We start from the raw sequence: 14,528 nt of genomic DNA on the forward strand, positions 1-14,528 counted from the left end.
ATTGCTGTATAATTAAGTGTAAGTCAACTATAAACAATCGAGGAGTCATAAAACACTACAAGGATCCTACAGTCAGATTCCTCCACAAACTTTTAAGTTCTTGCTCCAAAGCTAGAGCAAGTTTCCATAAGAATATTGACCCAGAGCTCCACTCAAAAGATAGATACTCAAAGAAAATGTTAGTGTGTGCATGTGTATTTATATCTTGAAAGTGAAAATGTTATTTAAGGTATATGTGAGTCATTTATCATGACTCTTCACTTAACCAAAAACTACCACCAGACATAATCAAACCATATCAGAGGGCTTTACTCATGTGCTAGCTAATATAAGATTTTTTTTTTCAGGAATGATACACAGGAAACTATTTGTAATAGTTACATATAGGACAACATTTTTCAGCCCCAGCACTATGACATTCGGGCTGGGCAACTTTGTGAGGGAAGGCCCATCTTGTGCATTGTTTGTAGCATCGTCCCTGGCCTCTATCTGACAGATGCCAACAGCAACCCCCTCCCAGTTACGACAGCCAGATGTCCCTGAGGGAGTGATGAGAGGGCAGCAAAACCGTCTCTGGATAAGAAACGCTGATACAGAAAGAGAGGAATGAGGATGGGGAAAAAGACTTTTACCAGTCCTCCTCCTCTGAATTATCAAAGTGGTAGGTTGAATAATGGTCTCCTAAAAAACATCCATGTCTTAATCCTTGGAACTGGTGAATGTTACATTATTTGGAAAAGGGGTCTTTGCAGATGTGATTAAGGGTCCTGTGACAGGGAGATTATTCTGGAGCAAAGGGGAGCTCAAATGCCATCATATGTGTCCTTATAAGAGAGAGGCAATGAGAGGTTTCTCTCTTTTTTGCTCACACACAGGAAAAGGTGATGAGAAGAAGAGAGCTGAGGGAGATTTGAAATTCTGTCTTTGAAGACTGGAGTGATGCAACTACAAGTCAAGGAATTCTGGCAGGCACCAAACTGTGGAAGAAGCAAGGAACATAGTCTCTTCTTGAGCCTTTGGAGGGAGCACCCTGATTTTGGCCCACGGATACTAACTTCAGACACCTGGCCTCCAAAACTGTGAGAGAATAAACTTTTGTTTTTAAGCCACCAAGTTGGTGGCAATCTGTTACAGCAGCCACAGGAAACTAGCACAATCATATAAGGGTTTTAATTTGATTTTTAAAAAACTGTTGATGAGCAAAAGAGATAATGTGTGGAGAACACTCAGCAAAGTTCCTAAAACATCAGTTCAGTTCAGTTCAGTCGCTCAGTCATGTCCGACTCTTTGCGACCCCATGAACTGCAGCACGACAGGCCTCTCTGTCCATCACCAACTCCCGGAGTCTACCCAAACCCATGTCCATCGAGTCGGTGATGCCATCCAACCATCTCATCCTCTGTCGTCCCCTTCTCCTCCTGCCCCCAATCCTACCCAGCATTAGGGTCTTTTCCAATGAGTCAACCCTATCCTAAAACATAGTAAGCATTCAAAAACACTGTTGATGCCATTATCGACATTTAGCCAGCTATGTATAAGCTTCAAGCTCTTGGTAGCAAAAGGAAAAACTAAGGATGTTCAAACAGTAAAATGGGAATATATGCACAAGACTCAAGAGTGAAAACACACGAATCAGCCTCTCTTAGGATGTGTATTTACCAGCTGTGTCAATGTTGTGCTATAGTCTGTCCTGTACTGGAAAGATAAACCGTGGATGAGACCAGCCAAGACAGCTGGGGGAGGCAAGCTTCTTGGGGGAGGCAAGCTTCTTGGGGGAGGCAAGCTTCTTGGGGGAGGCAAGCTTCAACATTTTTGAGCAGAAGAAACAAGTAGGCCAAGAAGGGGAGACTATGAAAGTGGGCAGAGCAATGGAAATCAGTCAAATGTTTACAGAGCTACCAATCTGGCCAAAGTAGAGACCAAAGTAAGACACGCTTTCTGAGGTTGTATGTGTGTTACATCGCTCAGTCGTGTCCGACTCTTTGTGACCCCATGGACTGTAGCATCTGTCCATGGAATTCTCCAGGCAAGAATATTGCAATGGGTTGCCCTTCCCTTCTCAAGGGGATCTTCCCAACCTGGGGTTCGAACCTGGGTCTCCCACATTACAGGCAGATTCTCTTCCATCTGAGCCATCAGGGAAGTCCTTCTGAGGTTAGTTACCTAAACTAAAGGACCCTAGAAGCTATGTTGACTGATTTTGGTTGCTAAAGAGAATATTTTATAAAGTGGATTATTTTATAAATATTGATGCTTGGGGATTTTGAAAATATAAACATGCTCTGGCCTCACATCAGACATACTAAACTAGAATCCTTTGGTTAGACGTAACTCTAAAGGATTCTGACAAGCCACGTAGGTAGAGAATCCCTGTATCAGAGTCAATTCATGGCAGAAGACCTACAGAATTAAAGTGTCATAAAGTATATAACGTATTCTCAAAGTATGCATTCAACTACATTGACAGCATTTTCCTTGGTTAATTTCCTCCTAAGAGGTAGCCCCTCCAGGTTCCACGAGACTTTCTGTAAATCCTTCACTCTTTACTTTTCCTTTCCTAAGCATATGGCCCCTGATCTGCTCACTTACCTTCCTCACAGTTTCTCACGAAATAGTCTAGAAAAGTTCCAGGCATTTCAGTTGCCCACCCCCCTCTTTCCACACTTCTCCAACACAATAAAGATCTAAAAATATTTTATAGAGCAAAGGAACCATGTAAAAGTAAAGTTCCATTAATATACTATATAAATAAACAATTTATAAGTGTTCTATGGCCATTTATTGTAATAAAATCCTAAGTACATATATTAAGTGAAATTCTAAATCATTTTTTACAAATTATTCCCAAAAACATAAAATTATGAAGTAATTATAAAAAGCTCTTAAGCTAAGCACTATTCAATTCAATCTTTCCTTGAGAATTACTAAGTAGCTAACAAAGTACAAGTCTCCGAAAAGATACAAGGGTAATGGAAACCTTACTGATTTAGAAACAAACTTCACCAGTACTAGGGAGGATGAAGAGGTGATCTGAGAAGGGCAATTAATTATGATCCTAAAAGCAATCTCCTGTGTGTGTCTTGTAGAGAAGCGGGGCTGAGATTTTGCTGGCTTTAGCCTAGCCTGGGCTTATTTCATGATTAAAGAAAAAAATAAAGCAATACAAGTTAGTGTTCAGATAAGTTCTTTCCTCTCCCATAACACCTACGGCAATTTATGCATCAGTTCAGTTCAGTTGCTCAGTCATGTCCGACTCTTTGTGACCCCATGGACTGCAGCACGCCAGGCCTCCCCTGTTGATCACCAACTCCTGGAGTTTACTCAAACTCGTGTCTATTGAGTCGGTGATGCCACCCAACCATCTCATCCTCTGTCATCTCCTTCTCTTCCTGCCTTCAATCTTTCCCAGCATCAGGGTCTTTTCAAATGAGTCAGTTCTTTGCATCAGGTGGCCAAAGTATTGGAGTTTCAGCTTCAGCATCAGCCCTTCCAATGAATATTCAGGACTGATTTCCTTTAGGATGGAATGGTTCTATCTCCTTGCTGTCCAAGGGACTCTCGAGAGTCTTCTCCAACACCACAGTTCAAAAGGATCAATCCTTCAGCACTCAGCTTTCTTTATGGTCCATCTCACACATCCATACATGACTACTGGAAAAACCATAGCTTTGACTAGATGGACCTTTGTTGGCAAAGTAACGGCTCTACTTTTTAATATGCTGTCTAGGTTGGGCATAGCTTTTCACACATCCATACATGACTATTGGAAAAACCATAGCTTTGACTAGATGGACCTTTGTTGGCAAAGTAATGGCTCTACTTTTTAATATGCTGTCTAGGTTGGGCATAGCTTTTCTTTCAAGGAGCAAACTTCTTTTAATTTCATGGCTGCAGTCACCATCTGCAGTGATTCTGGAGCCCCCCAAAATAAAGTCTCTCACTGTTTCCACATCTATTTGCCATGAAGTGATGCGACCAGATGCCATGATCTTAGGTTTCTGAACGTTGAGTTTTAAGCCAACTTTTTCACTCTCCTCTTTCACTTTCATCAAGAGGCTCATTAGTTCTTCTTCACTTTCTGCCATAAGGGTGGTGTCATCTGCATATCTGAGGTATTGATATTTCTCCAGGCAATCTTTATTCCAGCTTGTTGCTTCATGCAGTCCAGCATTTCTCAGGTATTTTATGCATATTCTCAGGTATTTCTATTTATCTTAGTACTTTTCAGATATTTCAATCACATCCAATACTATGGATTTATATTTCTACCAGCAATGCATGAGAAAATGTTAGTTTCTAGCCTCTTCAAAACCTAGTATCAGAAAACCAACAAGGACCTATGTATAACACCTGTCTGCTGCTGCTAAGTCGCTTCAGTCGTGTCCGCCTCGGTGCGACCCCATAGACGGCAGCCCACCAGGCTCCCCTGTCCCTGGGATTCTCCAGGCAAGAACACTGGAGTGGGTTGTCATTTCCTTCTCTAATGCATGAAAGTGAAAGTGAAGTCACTAAGTCGTGTCTAACTCTTAGCGACCCCATGGACTGCAGCCTACCAGGCTCCTCCGTCCATGGGATCTTCCAGGCAAGAGTACCAGAGTGGGTCGCCATTGCCTTCTCCATAACACCCATCTAATAAATGGGAAAAAAACTTGAAAAAAGATACATGTATAACTGAATTACTCTGCCATATACCTAAAATATAACACTGTTAATCAACTATACTCCAATATAAAATGAAATTAATATATTAAACTTTTTTGATCTGTCAATCTAATAAGCAAAAATATTATCTCATAGCTGTAATTTTTGGTATTTTCACTGTATGTGATGTTGAATATCTTGATATATACACATAAAAACCATTTGACGTTCCTTTCTCTGAATTATCTTTCATGATCTTTGCCCACTTTGTGGCTGGTCATTTTCTTATCAATTTGCATGTACTCTTTATATGTTAAGGAAGTTAGCTTTTCATTTATAATACAAATTGCAAATGTTTTTCTCAGTTCCTGCCTTATCACCATGTCACTTTATTGTTTCTTTCCTTTATGTGTGCATTTTATTATCCTCAACCAAATGTAAGTTCCTTCCATGAAAGGACATTTCTTTTATATAAACCCAGGACAGTGCTTTCCAGATCTTCCAACTTCATACACCAGCAAAATTTAAAAGAAGAGAAGCCAGCCTTTTGCAGAGTGGTTAAGAGTGAAAATGAACTGTCATTGGGACACCTAGTTGGGTTGACTGTCCAATCCTATTTCAAATGATTACAGCAAGTACAACCAAATTCTAACAACATGGTATATAGTTTGTTGAACAGGGAAGGGATCAGTGCTCAGTTTAGTCACTCAGTTGTGTCCGACTCTGCAACCCCATGGACTGCAGCACAGTAGGCTTCCTTGTCCATCACCAGCTCCCACAGATTGCTCAAACTCACGTTCATCAAGTCGGTGATGCCACCCAACCATCTCATCCCCTGTCGTCTCCTTCTCCTCCCGCCTTCAATCTTTCCCAGCATCAGGGTCTTTTCAAGTGAGTCATCTCTTTGCATCAGGTGGCCAAAGTACTGGAGTTCCAGCTTCAGCATCAGCCCTTCCAATAAATATTCAGGACTGATTTCCTTTAGGATGGACTGGTTGGATCTCCTTGCAGTCCAAGAGACTCTCAAGAGCCTTCTCCAACACCACAGTTCAAAAGCATCAATTCTTCGGCGCTCAGCTTTCTTTATGGTACAACTCTCACATCCATACATGACTACTGGAAAACATAGCTTTGACTAGACGGACCTTTGTTGGCAAAGTAATGTCTCTGTTTTTTTAATATGCTGTCTAGGTTGGGCATAGCTTTTCTTCCAAGGAGCAAGCGTCTTTTAATTTCATGGCTGCAGTCACCATCTGCAGTGATTTTGGAGCCCCCCACCAAAAAATTAAGTTTCTCACTGTTTCCACATCTATTTGGGTGGTAGAGGAATCTATTTCCTGCTGGGTGCAGAAACAGGGAAATTTTAGGAGCCGCTGGGGGCCATATCTTCTATTAAGAGGACTAGGAAGTGGTCCTCCACAGCATTAGGAAACATGACACAAACGCACAGGGAAGAGTAAACAGAAGAGATGAAGTGTGTTCCGCTGTCACTGGAGTTTCGAGTCCCAACCCAGGGATTCCTTTAGACATTCCTGCACCTATCTTTACAGTAAATCTCACTTTTTGTTCATACCAATACCAGTTAGAATGGATTTCTATAACTTACAGCCAAAAGTGGCCTACTTACTACAACTATCTTACTACAATTATCATTGACTCGGGATCATTTCGTAAAGGAACACTTTAACACCAAAGCCTCAGGAGGAATAGAATCTCAGATTTTTAAAAAGGAATATTTAATGACAGCTGTGTGCCAGGAACTAGTGTAAGTTCTTGGAATATACTGTTAAGACAAAAGAGATAAAAATCACTGTTCTAATGGGGCTTGCATTCTAATGAGAGTATACAGATAACAAAATAATATAAAAATACAAAGTCAGATATGATAAACAATCTGCAAAAAAAAAAAGTAATGGGATAAGGAGAAATGAGGATGGTGCCATTCTGACAGGATGGTTCCACAGTAATTCTTATCTGAGAAAGTAACTGAACTGAAACAGAAGTTAATTGAACTGAAACCTGAAATGATGAAAAGGAGCCATTGTGTCACGTTTTAAGGCAATTCCAGGCAAAGGGAACAGACCTAAGTGAGGAACAAGCCATGGCATTTCTGAGGGGAAAAAAGAAGGGCTGTGTAGATGGAATAACGGGCTTCCCCAGAGGAGCAATGGTAAAGAATCTGTCTGCCAGTGCAGGAGACAAGAGAGACTCGGGTTCGATCCCTCCGTCAGGAAGATCCTCTGGAGAAAAGAAATGACAATCTCCTCTAGTATTCTTGCTTGGAAAATTCTATGGACAGAGGAGCCTAGTAGACTATAGTCCATGAGGTCACAACGAGTCAGACATGACAGAGCACCCACGCCTTGGGTACATGGAAAACAGTGAACAAGGGAGAATGCTACAGAAGTGGTAAAGGAGCAACTGATCTAAGAAGAAAAGCTGTAAGTCAGTAAAGTAAGTAGGAATCAGACCATTATAGGAACTAGTAGGCAGAGGAAAGGATTTGAAAATAACTTGAGCTTTATGAAAAACTCACTACATTGTCTTTCTCATTTTGCTTTGCAGACCATTAGAAATTACTCCCCAAGTATTAAACACAATGTTGAGGTTGGCCAGGAATCTGCATTTCCTCAGCAGAAAATATCTTATTGTAGTTATGAAATCTTTTAAGAAAAAAAAAATGTGAAGCCATCGTAAAAATGAAGAAACTAGGAAAGATGATAGAAACTACTTCAAATTCTGTCCTACTCATTATACAGTGAATAAATCTACTACGATCAAGATTTTAAGAAGAATTTAAGTTCTTTTTAAGCTACTATAAAAATAATGTCCTTTGTTGAGTTATTACAGAATTGGACACTAACAAAGTTAAACACTGTCAGAAGAGAAGGCTGGAAACTAGAGTTTTTCCTGACTTTATTGTACCTCTTGAGAATAGCTTCAGCTTAATGGTCAACAAAGCTGTGAGTTTGGGTCTTATCTCTATTACTGTGATAAAGGAGAAACTTCCCCTATGTGGTGGAAATTAGGCACAAAGGATGCTTCAATATCTCTCCCTCTGAAAGCTTTTTAAAAAAGAGACCAACCAGTTTAAAGAGGTTTGGATATAGTATACCCCAGAGAAGAGTGGTATTCTCTTCAGATTTTTCCAGAAGACTAATTCCTATGTACACAAAGCAAGTAATTAAGCCTGTACTGCTTCTAAGATTAATATCAGTAAAGTCAGATCTTTGAAAGCTCTAATGTATTCATGAACGTCTTCTTTCACTGTGTTAGATGTTTAGCTAGCCCACGTAACAGCAGACCCAAAAATAAACTGTTAAAAACACAATCTATAAAGACAGGTACTTGTTGAGTGTGGTGTGAGTTAAAGAAATAAAAGTCATTTAGACACCTTGATCAGGACTCGATTCTAAGTGCGTCTTCCTCAACACATTTCCAGTAGTTGGGCAAAGTGCCCAGGGATGATTAGCAGCAGTGTAGAGAGAGGGATACCATCAACCTAAATTGTGAAGTCTCCCCCCAGTGGTCACATACAAATAACTGGAAGAGTGAGAAAATCATTGCAGCTTTTCTAAGACTGACCAAAAACAATCTATGCAGAATCTGGTACCTACAGAGAAGAAATCAAATCTTTAATTCAATGCTAGCACTATATCCGTAGAGAGATCTCATATGCTTTTCTGCTCTTATGTTATTCATAAATGTGAACACTATTTTTGGAAGGAAAGAACCTATAGGTTCTTTTTTCTCAGTACATTTTTTTTAGGAATAATTTAATGATATCCTCAAATAGCCAAGTATTTTATCTAATGGGCAGGTGTTCATCTCTCCTGAAATAAATATCAGGACATCCCTTGCAAGTCAACCACATCTACCTGAAGTGAACTTCTGATACAAATTTGGTCACTTACCAAATGAATCATCTTGTAAAGAAAATTATCACCAGTGCTAAAAACCTAAGTCTAACTTGCAAGATACTCTTTTCATAAAGCCACCTAGAACTAGGTAATTTATAATACAGCAAGTGACACAAAAAGTACAAACGGGTCCTCTTGCCCCTTTTAATATTTATTTTCTTAGTGTTTTTATAGTTAGGTAGCCTTTGACTGCCCCAACCCTGTATTATTTGTAACTCTCAGCAAAAAAATGCTATTACTCACTGTTAACAAAGTTTGGATGTCAAAAATGTGAAGGATATTTAATTAAAATATCGATTGTCTTCTGCTAATCATCCATTATTAAATGGTAAACTCTATAAAGGGGTAGTAAATACTCAAACAACTTCAATTTTCAAAACAGAGCACAGATAACACAGAGGGAGCCTCTCAATTATGATTTTCTTGGTTATCCCAAGCTTAAAAGAGAGAGTGGGGGAAGAAGCTAGAGTAGCAGGCTGTGTAGTCTTCTGGAACAATTTCAGCCTGAAATGGGACTCAAGAAAAATGCAAACTGCTCCCACGAATGTTTAAGAAAAATATGATTCGTCAAGAAAAAATCCAACAGTTGGCCTAGAGAACAACAAAAAATGATTCTGTGTTACATAGAGCTACCAGACTTGCGTAAGCCCCCAATTTTTCCAGCGTTCCAGTTTCTTTCCATAAAGAAAGAAAAAATTCATTTATGAAATTCCAAGCGGAAAAGGAACTGAGTAGCATCAATTAGAAAAGGACACACGCATCCCAGAATGTTTTTTTCATATTTAATGTGCAATCTCTACAGGACAAAAACAGAGCCGTTATAAATGTTACCACTTGTATATTATGTAACCCTAGACTAAACTAAAAGAAGCATAGACCTTAAAAAGTAACACACTGTGCCAATCTATACTTAAAACATGAATTTAAATATACGATAGATTTCAGATACAGATGACCTCAAAATGACACAACCCAAAAAAGTTCTTTGTTTACTGTAATCAGGCCTCAGAAGACTTGACTATAATCAGGCCTGATACAATACTACCGTGAGGTCCGTCGTTTCACCAACGTACCGCAACTATCTCCGCATTGGTACCAGCGTGTTACCTCACCTAAAACAGTCGACAAACAGAAGTTTCCAAACGACCATTTGCAAGATTTCACGGGAAGAAATGGCTGCTAAATCATACGCCAACTGAAGAGCATTTTAACGCACCTCAAATGTTCCGAGTCATATAACAAGACGACCAATTGAGAAAGCATCAAGTAAAATTTCAACCAACCCCAAAGGCATGGAAGAGGAGTAAAACGTGGCTAGCTTGACCTTAACCGGCTGTTTGTAAGTAATGCGGTGAATTTTCTGAGCTTCCCCATCAGCCTTCAATTACCTTCCTCTCCTACCCCCGATCCCTCTTAACGTGCCCCAGCTGATGGAAGTTGAATGGATGGAATCTCGAGCTGTAACCTCAGGAGCTGGGGAAATTGAGACGAAACTCCCAAGCAAGTGTTAAAAAGTCCTTCTGCAAAAAACACCCATCAACCAATTCACATCCTGTCATCACACTGACCATCGGCTCCTTCCTGGCCCTCCACCTCGCCCCAAAAAGCACCCCGCCCCCCAAAAAAAACCACCCAGCACCTTTTTGTTCCAGACCAACGTACCCAGAATCGGAAAGCACTGCCTCAGCCGCAAACGCCTCCGGAGCAACGTGTGCTCGGCCCACAACCACTCTGGCCAAACAACTGGAGTCTCGTGCCTCGGAAGTGGCAGCAGTACTTGCCCAAAGCCTCCTCCCCCAAGAACTCGGAGCTCTGGAGGCAGCGAGAGGCCAGCGGAGCCGCCCCCGCTGGGGACCGACCCCGAAGGTGTCTGTCACGGCCACAACGGCCCCCAGCACGGCTCTCCATTCAAACCTTAACGTCACTCCCGCCGCAGAGGGTGCCGGCGGCCGGAGGGGCCCCGCGCCCCCAGCCCCAGCCCTGCCTCCGCCCGGGCCGCGCAGCGGAGCGCGTGGGGACAGCGGGGCGCGGCGGCATGGGCCAGACACGTTGCCGCGCTCGGCCCGCGCGCCCGCCCGCCAGCAGCCCAGGAGCCGGGGGCCCCGCAGAGCGCGCCCCACCCGCGCCGGCCGAGCGGAGCAGCCCCAGTCGCCCGCCCAAGCCCAGGTGCTGAGGGGGCGGGGCGGGGTCCCCGCGTGGCGCGAAGCCACGAGCAACAGGGCGCCCCCCCACCCGGCCCGGCCCGGCGCGCGGCGAGACCGTTACCCGAGCGGCGTGGGGGCCCCGACAACTCACCGACTCGCACCTCGGCTTCCTCCGCGCCGCCGTCGCTCCTCTCCGCCCGCCGCCGCTGCTCTTTCTCAGCCGCAGGCGCCGCCGAGCAGCCCCATCTACAAACTCGCGGCTCGTAGTTGGGAACTGGAAATGCGGCTCTCACTCTCCTCCACCTCCCTCTCCCTCCGCCCCCTCCCTCGCTCTCCACTCCGCCCGGCTCAGGTCGCCGCCGCCGCCGCCACCACCACCTCCACGCGCGCGGCTAGGCTCCCTTCGGCCGCCCTCCTCCTGCTCCTCCCGCCGCCGCCGCCGGAGCGCGCTCCCTCCCGGCCTCGCGCGTGCGCCGGACGCCGGGGAGCGCGCGCTCGGGCTTGAGGAGGCGCCGCCGCCTCCGGGAAGCCGGGCCCCGCCTCTCCGGCCGAGGCGCCGCGACCAGGTGGAGCCCCCTCCGAGCGCCCGCAGACTGCGCCCGGGTGATGTGCCGCCCACACTCCGCGGCCTCTCCATGGTGTCCCCGGTCCTGGCTGCGAGCTGCGCCTGCGAGAGGGTCACCAGACCCAATCCTCACCGGCCCTTCCAGGCCGAAATTGCCGCTGTCATTCAGCATTTACGGACGAGCAAGATACTCCCCCGGGCGTGAAAGAGGCTCCCCCGGCCCTTTCCAAGAGTTTACATTCAAAGAACCCACCAGCCGTGGGGCACAAAGGATAAACAGACCTCAAAGAAAAGCCTCCGGATAGTGTGCCTCCTCCCCCTTCACACACACGCCCCTGGTTCTGATGTGTATTTGGCAGGTTCTACAGCGCTGACGAGGTCCTTCATGTTCTCTCAGCCCAACCAGGGTGATTCACACCCGAGGAAACGGACGGACACTAGCTCTTTTCCTAGCACCGAGGTTCCCGTGGAACTCTCGGTCGGATCCGCCGGACACTCCCAGGACACCAGTTGTTCGGATCCTTCAAACACCTGGCCTTCCCAGGCCTCGCAAGTGGGAGCTGCAGCATTCTTTCCACCTCGACTCTGCAGAGAGCATGGTGAACTGGGATAAGTGTCCGGGTGTGCAGATGACACATTTTGACAAGAGTGCAGATTTAATTTTTCAGTTGAAAGGAACTGAGCAATGCAGTGCAGCAGAGGCTTCGGCTAGAAAAACACAGCGAGGCAATCAGAACTTCCAATTCCTTTAGTATCTATCGAATCCCGAGAGATCTGTGAACCCTGGGACCTGTGATGGGGGCTTTTGGCAAAGCTGTTGTGTTCCTCCTAAAACGGAAGAAACCATGATCATGGTATTTACATTTTACAAAATGTTTACTGCAGTCTTTTCAAACTGTGTGTGTAGAAAGTGCAAGTAAAACTTGACAAAGGAGGAACATCGCATCAGGGGGCTTCCTCCCTGCAGCCTTTCCTGGCTCCTCTTGGGCACAGTTGCACTGAACTGCACAAACAGGCATTTGATGAATGTTTGCAACACGGCCCTGTGGATTCAGAGATGAACTTTCAAGCTGTGTTGTCCACCTCTCCCTCCCAATCTCTGTGAATGTGGTTAGTGCAGAAGGGAGTGAGAGAATGCTTTGGATGAGGGGTATTAAGAAGGCCCAGTCCCCCAAACAGTGATTTTTCTCTTAGCCTCAACCAAGCATCAAAGATTAATTTACTTTTTCATAAGGATCATTAATTTTGCAAACCAACATGCAGGGGGAGTTTGTAGACTATTAATTTAGAAACTTCTTTCCTGGAACAGCAACCCTGAGGAAGGGAAATTGGAAGCACTTGAGGACACCTGAATGTACTAGGGGATGCAGAGTAACTTTGGGCACACGTGGAGCCTCCCTCCCTTGTGGTCAGCAAGATGAAATGAAATAGAAGGTGCCCTGGGCCCAAGAGTGAAGCAAGGATGCAGAAGGAAAGAATGGGGTTTCTTTTCTCAGAGAATCAACAGAACTTTCAGGTCTTCCTTTTCTGCCTCCTTGCTTACTAGATCCATAAGCGTCCCATAGGAAGATACCCAATGGCTCATTCTTGCTGCACCCTACCCATTCTGGCCCACTCTGATTCTCTTCTTCCTTTTGACCTTCAACCTCATCCTACCCAGGGAGTGCCCTGAGTTCCTCTGAGGAAGAGGGGAAGAATGTCATTTCTACTGAGTTCCTCATCCTTATAGTACACTTATATTTTCTCCAGGGTCTTCTGGAAGCACTGTACTAACTTCCTACTCCACACCCCACTCCCTGAAAATAGAATGACATTCATAGACCAAGTTTTCTGGAGGGAGACAGGAGTATCTACCCCTCAAGTCACAAATGTAGTCCTCCCTGACTTACAGCTGGGACCAGTCCTGGCCAACTCTCTTATCCCTGCATGTACCAGGAACCCAGTTCATGGGAGCAGGAATGCAGGAACAATTATCTTTCATTTATAGTTCCAAGTCTGTTCACTATGTAATGACAGCTATTACATGGAGGCTTATCATGCTTGTAAGTCTCAGCCTCATCCTTGGAGCCAGGAAAATGGTTTTGCTCTACACTTGCCTTCGATTGCTTACCTTCAGGATGCTCTTGGCAGGGAAATTTCTTTTCCAGTGCCTATTTTATCAAATATGATATATTACTATGAAATACTAGTTTTTATAAATAGTAATGCCACATTATGACATTCTGCCCTTCCCCTAAACTTTGAAGATGGGACATGCCAGAATAAATTTAAAGTGATTTAATATGAACATTGGAATTCTCATTATTGCTTTCCAGACCAGCTTTCTAAGAAGTCATCATTTCTGAGACAAAACCTATCCATTTCCCACACCTGTTACAAATTCTTTATTCCAGGAAAGGGAATGTTATGATTGAAAATGATGAGGAATTCTCTTTGGTGTCCTTAATGGTTTGACTTTTCATTTTCTTCAAGGTTACTCTAAAAGGATCATAATTTTGCCATAGCCCAGTATCTCTCCTAACTGTAACTCAATTTAAAGTCTGAATTTTGATTCCTAATTCCAGACCATCTATCACTGGCTTTATTCCCCACTTCAAATATAAACAAAAGCATCTATACTTTCAATATGATGTTTTTTTTTTTCTCTTCTGAGTGGTTTGGTACTTCAGAAATTGAAAATTTTGCTAATAGCCCCAAATCTTAGCAAAGCAAGTCCTGCCTGCCTGTTTTTCAACTAATCCATCATATTAAGAATGGTGATGCTCTGGGAATGTAGCTTTGTGAAAAATTGCAACTGACATGCACCACAAAGTCCAACCAAGCTTTCCTCCAGAATACTTTATTTAGCTTCACCCCTTTTATCTCTGTTCACAAAGCTAGGTCAGATTCCAATTTCCAGCCTCCTTGCTAACCTTTCTAATTCTAGTCTCTTGCTTGCTTACTTGCAATTTTCCCGATACTTAGAGCAGTACCTCTTACTGTGGGCTGTTTACTGGAATCATCCAGAGAACTTAAACAATCAAAAAAGACAAAAACAATACTGATGGCTAGGTCCCACCTCTAGGTTAAATCGTTCTGCTCTATAGCCTGGGCACCAGGATTTTTCAAAGCTCTCCAGGTAATTCTAATATGCAGTCAGAGTTAAAAACTACTGAAACGAGTCATCTTCCAAACATTTTATATCAAGTCTTTTCAGAATATTGGGGTGGCTCCAAATTATCTCAAGTAATCAAATTAAAATACCTAATAGTGTGCCAT

At 43.7% G+C, this 14,528-nt stretch overlaps 1 protein-coding gene across 11 annotated transcripts in view; it reads right to left on the bottom strand.

Moving 5' to 3' along the window:
• The window catches only part of PALS2 (protein associated with LIN7 2, MAGUK p55 family member), a 405,603-nt gene that overhangs the window by 99,888 nt on the left and 291,187 nt on the right, over nucleotides 1-14,528 (bottom strand). For 4 of the 11 annotated variants that reach the window (XM_081533877.1, XM_081533869.1, XM_081533881.1 and 1 more), the window contains exon 1: nucleotides 10,857-11,143. The exons of 2 other annotated variants lie outside the window; for them this stretch is intronic. The gene's annotated coding sequence lies outside the window, so the exon portion shown is untranslated. Of the gene's footprint in view, nucleotides 1-10,223; nucleotides 10,554-10,856; nucleotides 11,144-14,528 lie in introns of those variants that run through there. 5 more of the 11 variants (XM_081533876.1, XM_081533870.1, XM_081533880.1 and 2 more) reach the window with 2 other exon arrangements.

The sequence above is a fragment of the Giraffa tippelskirchi genome, chromosome 10 (assembly GCF_054371585.1).
Source record: "Giraffa tippelskirchi isolate mGirTip1 chromosome 10, T2T-mGirTip1v1.2.pri, whole genome shotgun sequence".
Lineage (NCBI taxonomy): Eukaryota > Metazoa > Chordata > Mammalia > Artiodactyla > Giraffidae > Giraffa > Giraffa tippelskirchi.